Source organism: Cherax quadricarinatus, chromosome 71, assembly GCF_038502225.1.
Source record: "Cherax quadricarinatus isolate ZL_2023a chromosome 71, ASM3850222v1, whole genome shotgun sequence".
Classification (NCBI taxonomy): Eukaryota; Metazoa; Arthropoda; class Malacostraca; order Decapoda; family Parastacidae; genus Cherax; species Cherax quadricarinatus.
Window position 1 is genome coordinate 16399814 of NC_091362.1, and position 9804 is coordinate 16409617.

General features: G+C 44.1%; 1 protein-coding gene across 2 annotated transcripts in view; it reads left to right on the forward strand.

Annotated features, from left to right (window-relative positions):
* Window positions 1–9804, forward strand: part of LOC128700389 (uncharacterized) — a 109881-nt gene that overhangs the window by 38178 nt on the left and 61899 nt on the right. The gene's annotated exons all lie outside the window — the stretch shown is intronic.

The window sequence follows — 9804 nt, forward strand, 5'->3', positions numbered from 1 at the left end:
AACGTTTCGCTCTCCAGGAGCTTTATCAAGCCATTACAAACAATACATGGACACAGAGGGTATATAAAGGCTCAGAGTGAGGTGAATACTAGTGAGGTACCATTCCGATGTTCACTAGTGGTAGTAGTAGTAGTAGTAGTGGTAGTGACAAAAGCAATTAATTCGTACATGAGTAAAAGGATATAAAAGCTATTACTATGTTACCCAAGTAATAGCTTTTATATCCTTTTACTCATGTACGAATTAATTGCTTTTGTCACTACCACTACTACTACTACTACTACCACTAGTGAACATCGGAATGGTACCTCACTAGTATTCACCTCACTCTGAGCCTTTATATACCCTCTGTGTCCATGTATTGTTTGTAATGGCTTGATAAAGCTCCTGGAGAGCGAAACGTTGCCACAATAAATGTCACATTAGTTGCACTTGTGTCCTTTTACTTTACATATTGTCGGTAATTCTACCAACTTTATTACAATAAGAAACTTCATGGAAGGTTCAGGACCTTCAATAGTGGATTATGGCATTTTATGAGACGTTTCGCCCACCAGTGGGGGGAGGATATTATCGTTCACGAAGGACTTTTTTTTAAGTTGCTGGTGAGCAAAACGTCTTCACAGAACGCCATATTTAGACGCGAGTTAAGCATCCGCTGGTCTACCCCTGCTACGTTTCGACCCATTTAAAAAAAGTCACTACATATTAGGTAGGCCTATTCACAGGCCTTCACCCGTGCTTACTAGTTGTAAGTTTGTGTCTGTAAAGTAAAAGGACACAAGTGCAACTAATGTGATATTTTATTGTGGCAACGTTTCGCTCTCCAGGAGTTTTGTCAAAGCTCCTGGAGAGCGAAATGTTGCCACAATAAAATGTCACATTAGTTGCACTTGTGTCCTTTTACTTTACATATTGTCGGTAATTCTACCAACATTATTACAAGTTTGTGTCTGCACATATTGTTAGGCAAATTTATTTTGTAAGTATCTGGAAATCGACATAAAAAGAATTATCGTATTTTCCAGCATATAAGGCGCACTAGCATGTAAAAAGCACCCCAGTTTTGGCAGTCATACGAATATTCTGGAAAAAAAATAAAAAAAAGCTATTTGGGAGAAAAAGCGCGCCTTATATGCTGCAAAACACGGGGCTTGATCATTGTTCCTTGTAGGTGTATATACACTAAGAGATATACACCTCTCGGTGTACATAAGCAGAGATATGCATCTCTTAGTGTATATACACTAAGCCAGTTATACAATGCGGCTGAAGGTAAGGTGGGAGACTGCAATAAGAGGAATCGCACAGCTCTTAGGAATACGAGAGGCAATCAGAGGTGATCCTAGGAAAGGATAGGGTAGTTCCACTTCCTAAGATCAAGAGCCCTTCGGCGGCATCAAGACACCCTCCTTCCCCTCCCTTGAAGTACCAGGCTTCCCACGGAGGCAGCCAGGCAGCTCGCCATGGCTAAGTAACAGAACACCTTTGCTAGACTCCCTAACGGAGACCTTTCACACACACACACACACGTCAGTTGTGGGAGACCGTCTTAGCTTATTCACACTATCATACGTGCTTCCCGGTGCTATAACCCAGCTAATGGCTAGCAGCTAGCCAGTGGCTATAACTTGACCAGAGGCGCTATATTGTAGTTAGACGCGCTAAAGCACAGCCAAGTTATGGAACAAGAAGGCACAATACCGTGACTGGAGCAATACACAAATAAACCGCACATAGGAAAGAGGAACTTAAGACGACGTAAATGGTCCAAATCGGACAGACACGTTGTCATAAGCTTCTTTCTCTTATGTGCGGGTTATTTGTGCATAGCCAGGATGGGCATTATAGTGTAGACTCACGCTATTGTGAAGGAAGGAGAGCAGTAGTGAAGCTAGGAGCGCTACAGTGTACTCGGAAGTACTATAGTGTAGTAATAGATGCTAGAGTGTAGCCACAGGCAGTTATGTACATCTAGGTCTTACACTCATCAAGATCTTACACTCATCCAGGTCTTACACTCATCTAGGTCTTACATGCATCCAGGTCTTACATTCGCCTGGGTCTTACTCAAGATTTTAAACCAGTTTCAGGATATACTTTATTAAACTTGAAGTTGGTTACCTTACTGTCGTCTGCAAGGAAAATTTAATAACTTTTAACATACATCAACGCCAGTAAATGAAATGTTATATAAAGTTGGTGGAAATGTATGATAGTGGAACAGCCCCAACTAAGTTCAAATTTAGTGAAACAATAATGTTATGATGGCAGAACACAAATAACCCGCACGTAGGAGACTGTAACTTTTGACGACGTTTCGGTCCGACTTGGACCATTAAATAGCCAGACTAGTCACACTAGTGACTAGTAAGAGTCCAGGTCGGACTGAAATGTCAAAAACTTCACTCTCCTATGTGCGGGTTATTTGTGTATTGTTCCAGTTACGGTATTGTCTTTTTATTCTTTATCATTGTAGTATCAGTCTCGCACTGGACGTTCTGAGTCAAAGTAATATACTGAAGTAGGATACCACAGTCTGTGAGTGGACAAATGCAAGAATTTATACGGGTATGTTCTACAAACCCTTTTTTTTTATAAATGTCTTAATGGCATTCGAACACACACAAACACACGAAGAGATAGGGGGGATATGATAACGACATATAAAATACTGAGAGATATAGACAAAGTGTACAGAGACAGGATGTTCCAGAGATGAGACACAACAACAAGGGGTCACAGTTGGAAGTTGAAGACTTAGATGAATCACAGGGATGTTAGGAAGTATTTCTTCAGTCACAGAGTTGTCAGGAAGTGGAATAGTCTCGGAAGTGATGTAGTGGAGGCAGAATCCATACATAGCTTTAAGAAGAGGTATGATAAAGCTCACGGAGCGGGAAGAGTGACTGAGTAGCGGCCAGTGAAGAGGCGGGGCCAGGAGCTATGAATCAACCCCTACAACCACAACTAGGTGAGTACACACACGGGAGACTTACGGGTGAGATTCTTCCTTCATACACGGGCGGGTAAGTAACCCTCATCCAAGCTTCTAGAGCGGGTACTCATCTGGGTCAGTGGTTAGAGCTCGTGCCACCCCGTTATCTCAGTTCTGAGGGGTGTGCCTGCAGCAGTGGGGAGGGGGGGGGTGACAGGGTAGGTAATCACCCAGCTGAGCATTAATTTACAGTTCAATCTTCCCACTGAGATGATCGCCTGGATTCCCCCCCCCCCTTAGTGTAGGATTCTTCTGTCAGTGTTTTGAAGCCAACTCCCCTGCCTTGGATCAAAACTGATTACCTCTCATTCCCTAGGCGCTGTCTCCCTCCATGTAATAATAAAATAATAATAATAATAATAGCAATAATAATAATAATAATAATAGCAATAATAATAATAATAATAATTAGATATTTGCAGTTTTCTTTTCTCATTTATATTCTATTTCAAATTCTCTTCAATTTTCTAAAAAAATACCTTATTTTTGTTTTTAAATAAAATCCAATATGAAAAATTGCTTAAAAATTGACCAGATAGCTGCCACACAGCCCAAAAATCAATACAAAGAATGTCTCCAATTAAGCTACACCAGCGTTTAGAGTTTCAAGCCGATCAAAAGCGGCATTCTCTAGTTATGACATCGGAAACATTATATTGAATCAAATGGCAAATTGACGTGTATACAGTTCAAAATGAACACGAAGTTTTATTTTCGTAACTCCCATCAATGGTAAAAGTTTGAAGACGATCGGGAAAGGCATTCTCCAGCAATTGACCCCAAGGATTTTTTGTATTTTTTTAACGATTTCAGATATGCAGCTACTCAAACTAATTTTATTCAGTATCATCCTTCTTGTGGAACACATCGTCACTAATAGTTTGAAGACGATCTAAAGAAGCATTCTTTAGTTATTGAATACAAATCAAACCGGCAAACTTGGACTTAATACCTCCCAGTAACAGCACGATCCTGGCTGGCACTACACCACACCGGTGGTGATAGTTTAAAGCCGATCGCACGAATCATTCCCCAGTTATGGCAGGGATTAAGTTTAGCTTTTAATTATGAATAAAATAATAATGTTGCACAGATTCAAACTATTTTTTTTTATAATCTATTTTACTGTCCTGTCAAATTTTCTGGCACACAAACCGAGCTTAATGGGTATTATCCTGGCCGTAATTTGCATCAGTCATAAATATTGAAGTTTTTCAGAAGAGGTGAATTGAAAATGTATTTAAGGTGACTTAGCGGGACTAGCGAACATTAGCGGGACTAGCTAACATTAGCGGGCTAGCTAACATTATTGGCCGCATAAAATCGGTCATCTCCTTGCCTAGCCACTAGAATTTTAATCTCCATTATTTTGAACATTGATCTGGGTGAGTACAAATGGGACGCACATCAGTCTGGTGCTCAGCAGACGGAGGATCGAACCTCTACACCACATCCTGCACTGAATAACCCGCATGAGTTTACCGCTCAAAATTATTTTATGGACAATCTGCTGCATAAGCGACATATATAAGAAGTCGGTTACCTGTCTTGTTTGATGTCGTCTCGTGTACTCACTGGCTGCCTCTATAACGTGTCAAGATTGTTCATGATTGACGTGAAGGATGTTACAGGGGATGATTTTCATGTTTATTCCTCCAGTAGACCAGCTCCTCCCAAAGATCACAAACTGTCCCACTGGTACAAGCCGATCATGGAAAAAATCGCCAACACAATGCTCACCAACGTTACAGGAAAGGACAAAGCTCGTCTCCTAGCGGTGAAGGCACCACATTTAGAAGATTTCCTTTTAGCTGTTCCCAATTCCTCTCTGGGCACTTGACTCTACCCACAGGCCATTCGGATTGGTGTTGCTTTTCGCCTAGCCGCCCCCATACTCACCGGCAGGGCGTCGGCTGATCAATTCGGACTTCATTGTCTCGTGTTTAACACATCAGAAGGGAAGTATGCTAGACATGAGGTCAACGACATCACGAAGAGAAGCCTTGCAACAGCCTGTTGCCTAGCTCAATGGGAACCCCAAGTACAGACGTCTGGCGGAATTCAAAAGCGTCCTGATGGAGCCACTATGTTAACCTGGAAGGATGGTAAACAGATTGCCTGGGACTACACCTGTGCCGCCACATTGGCAGACACCTACTTGCCATACTCTGAAACTGAAGGGAGTGGAGCGGCCAGCTACAGGGAGACCCAGAAGACCCGCAAATATGAAGGCCTTCCTTCTTGCTATAATTTTATCCCAGTAGGGTCAGAGACCCTTGGAGCATGAGGCAAGTGTGCTCTAAAGTTCCTCAAAGAGCTGGGTGAAAAACTCATCGCAGAAACGAAGGATCACAGAGCGGCCAGTTTCCTCTTTCAGAGACTCAGTGTTGCGATCCAAAGGGAAAATGCCTGCAGCATTCTGGGCACACGGCCCACCGTAGGGCAGCTGGATGAAGTATTCGAGATATAGCTCTGAGATGTTATCCATGTTGTTCTACTCCCTGTTGTATTTTGTCAGTGTATTTTGTCTTTAAATAAAGTCTACTTAGAATATAGGGGATGGTAGGAAAAGACAATATTTAAACAGTTCCGGGGAGAACCTTGAGTCTTCCCTGAAATAAATTTATTCTTTTCTCTGAGGATGAGTGTCCCCAGTCCAGTTCCAGAGCTGGTACCTCCCTATATATATATATATATATATATATATATATATATATATATATATATATATATATACATATACATACATATATGTATATATATATATATATATATATATATATATATATATATATATATATATATATATATATATATATAGATATCTGTGTGTGTGTGTGTGTGTGTGTGTGTGTGTGTGTGTGTGTGTGTGTGTGTGTGTGTTACCATTTGGTCCTAGGCACATGTCGATTAGACACTAGGCCTGTTGTATGTGCATGCGTGTATGTGTGTGTGTATGTATGTATGTGTGTGTGTACTCACCTAGTTGTACTCACCTAGTTGAGGTTGCGGGGGTCGAGTCCGAGCTCCTGGCCCCGCCTCTTCACTGATCGCTACTAGGTCACTCTCCCTGAGCCGTGAGCTTTATCATACCTCTGCTTAAAGCTATGTATGGATCCTGCCTCCACTACATCACTTCCCAAACTATTCCACTTACTGACTACTCTGTGGCTGAAGAAATACTTCCTAACATCCCTGTGATTCATCTTTGTCTTCAGCTTCCAACTGTGTCCCCTTGTTACTGTGTCCAATCTCTGGAACATCCTGTCTTTGTCCACCTTGTCAATTCCTCTCAGTATTTTGTATGTCGTTATCATGTCCCCCCTATCTCTCCTGTCCTCCAGTGTCGTCAGGTTGATTTCCCTTAACCTCTCCTCGTAGGACATACCTCTTAGCTCTGGGACTAGTCTTGTTGCAAACCTTTGCACTTTCTCTAGTTTCTTTACGTGCTTGGCTAGGTGTGGGTTCCAAACTGGTGCCGCATACTCCAATATGGGCCTAACGTACACGGTGTACAGGGTCCTGAATGATTCCTTATTAAGATGTCGGAATGCTGTTCTGAGGTTTGCTAGGCGCCCATATGCTGCAGCAGTTATTTGGTTGATGTGCGCTTCAGGAGATGTGCCTGGTGTTATACTCACCCCAAGATCTTTTTCCTTGAGTGAGGTTTGTAGTCTCTGGCCCCCTAGACTGTACTCCGTCTACGGTCTTCTTTGCCCTTCCCCAATCTTCATGACTTTGCACTTGGTGGGATTGAACTCCAGGAGCCAATTGCTGGACCAGGTCTGCAGCCTGTCCAGATCCCTTTGTAGTTCTGCCTGGTCTTCGATCGAGTGAATTCTTCTCATCAACTTCACGTCATCTGCAAACAGGGACACCTCAGAGTGTGTATGTGTGTGTGTGTATGTGTATGTGTGTACTCACCTAGTTGAGGTTGCGGGGGTCGAGTCCAAGCTCCTGGCCCCGCCTCTTCACTGATCGCTACTAGGTCACTCTCCCTGAGCCGTGAGCTTTATCATACCTCTGCTTAAAGCTATGTATGGATCCTGCCTCCACTACATCGCTTCCCAAACTATTCCACTTACTGACTACTCTGTGGCTGAAGAAATACTTCCTAACATCCCTGTGATTCATCTGTGTCTTCAGCTTCCAACTGTGTCCCCTTGTTACTGTGTCCAATCTCTGGAACATCCTGTCTTTGTCCACCTTGTCAATTCCTCTCAGTATTTTGTATGTCGTTATCATGTCCCCCCTATCTCTCCTGTCCTCCAGTGTCGTCAGGTTGATTTCCCTTAACCTCTCCTCGTAGGACATACCTCTTAGCTCTGGGACTAGTCTTGTGGCAAACCTTTGCACTTTCTCTAGTTTCTTTACATGCTTGGCTAGGTGTGGGTTCCAAACTGGTGCCGCATACTCCAATATGGGCCTAACGTACACGGTGTACAGGGTCCTGAACGACTCCTTATTAAGATGTCGGAATGCTGTTCTGAGGTTTGCCAGGCGCCCATATGCTGCAGCAGTTATTTGGTTGATGTGCGCTTCAGGAGATGTGCCTGGTGTTATACTCACCCCAAGATCTTTTTCCTTGAGTGAGGTTTGTAGTCTCTGGCCCCCTAGACTGTACTCCGTCTGCGGTCTTCTTTGCCCTTCCCCAATCTTCATGACTTTGCACTTGGTGGGATTGAACTCCAGGAGCCAATTGCTGGACCAGGTCTGCAGCCTGTCCAGATCCCTTTGTAGTTCTGCCTGGTCTTCGATCGAATGAATTCTTCTCATCAACTTCACGTCATCTGCAAACAGTGACACCTCAGAGTTTATTCCTTCTGTCATGTCGTTCACAAATACCAGAAACAGCACTGGTCCTAGGACTGACCCCTGTGGGACCCCGCTGGTCACAGGTGCCCACTCTGACACCTCGCCACGTACCATTACTCGCTGCTGTCTTCCTGACAAATATTCCCTGATCCATTGTAGTGCCTTCCCTGTTATCCCTGCTTGGTCCTCCAGTTTTTGCACTAATCTCTTGTGTGGTACTGTGTCAAACGCCTTCTTGCAGTCCAAGAAAATGCAATCCACCCCCCCCCTCTCTCTCTTGTCTTACTGCTGTCACCTTGTCATAGAACTCCAGTAGGTTTGTGACACAGGATTTCCCATCCCTGAAACCATGTTGGGTGCTGTTGATGAGATCATTCCTTTCTAGGTGTTCCACCACTCTTCTCTGACAATCTTCTCCATGACTTTGCATACTATACATGTCAGTGACACTGGTCTGTAGTTTATTCATGTCTGCTTCATGTCTGTCTCCCTGTCTTTTTTGAAGAAAGATTGGAGGGACTACATTTAGCTCACTGTCTTCCATGCCTCATGCCTCAGGCAATCTCCCTGTCTCGATAGATATATTGAAGATTGTTGTTAAGGGTACACATAGTGCCTCTGCTCCCTCTCTCAGGACCCATGGAGAGATGTTATCTGGCCCCATTGCCTTTGAGGTATCTAGCTCACTCAGAAGCCTCTTCACTTCTTCCTCGGTTGTGTGTACCGTGTCCAGCACCTGGTGATGTGCCACACCTCTCCGTCCCTCTGGAGCCCCTTCTGTCTCCTCTGTGAACACTTCTTTGAATCTCTTGTTGAGTTCCTCACATACTTCATGGTCATTTCTTGTTGTCTCTCCTCCTTCCTTCCTTAGCCTGATTACCTGGTCTTTGACTGTTGTTTTCCTCCTGATGTGGCTGTATAACAGCTTCGGGTCAGATTTGGCTTTCGCTGCTATGTCGTTTTCATATTGTCGTTGGGCCTCCCTTCTTATCTGTGCATATTCGTTTCTGGCTCTACGACTGCTCTCCTTATTCTCCTGGGTCCTTTGCCTTCTATATTTCTTCCATTCCCTAGCACACTTGGTTTTTGCCTCCTTGCACCTTTGGGTGAACCATGGGCTCATCCTGGCTTTTTCATTATTCCTGTTTCCCTTGGGTACAAACCTCTCTTCAGCCTCCTTGCACATTGTTGCTACATATTCCATCATCTCATTAACTGGCTTCCCTGCCAGTTCTCTGTCCCACTGAACCTCGTTCAGGAAGTTCCTCATTCCCGTATAGTCCCCTTTCCTGTAGTTTGGTTTCATTTGTCCTGGCCTTCCTGCTTCCCCCTCCACTTGTAGCTCTACTGTGTATTCGAAGCTCAAAACCACATGATCGCTGGCCCCAAGGGGTCTTTCATATGTGATGTCCTCAATATCTGCACTGCTCAAGGTGAATACTAAGTCCAGTCTTGCTGGCTCATCCTCTCCTCTCTCTCTTGTAGTGTCCCTTATGTGTTGGTACATGAAGTTCTCCAGTACCACCTCCACCATCTTAGCCCTCCATGTATCTTGGCCCCCATGTGGCTTCAAGTTCTCCCAGTCGATTTCCTTGTGGTTAAAGTCGCCCATGATCAGGAGCTTTGCCCTGCATGCATGAGCTCTTCTGGCCACTGCAGCCAGTGTGTCAACCATCGCTCTATTGCTCTCGTCATACTCATGCCCTGGTCTCCTGCTGTTCTGTGGTGGGTTATACATCACTGCTATTACCACCTTGGGACCTCCAGAGTGAAGCGTTCCCGCTATGTAATCACTTTCTTCTTCGCTGTCTCCTCTCTCCAGCTCATCAAAATTCCATCGGTGTTTGATCAGCAGTGCCACTCCTCCACCCCCCCTGTTCCTTCTGTCTTTCCTCAGGATCTGGTATCCCGTTGGAAAGATGGCATCTGTTATCATACCTGTAAGCTTGGTTTCTGTGAGTGCTATGATGTCCGGTGATGTCTCTTTGACT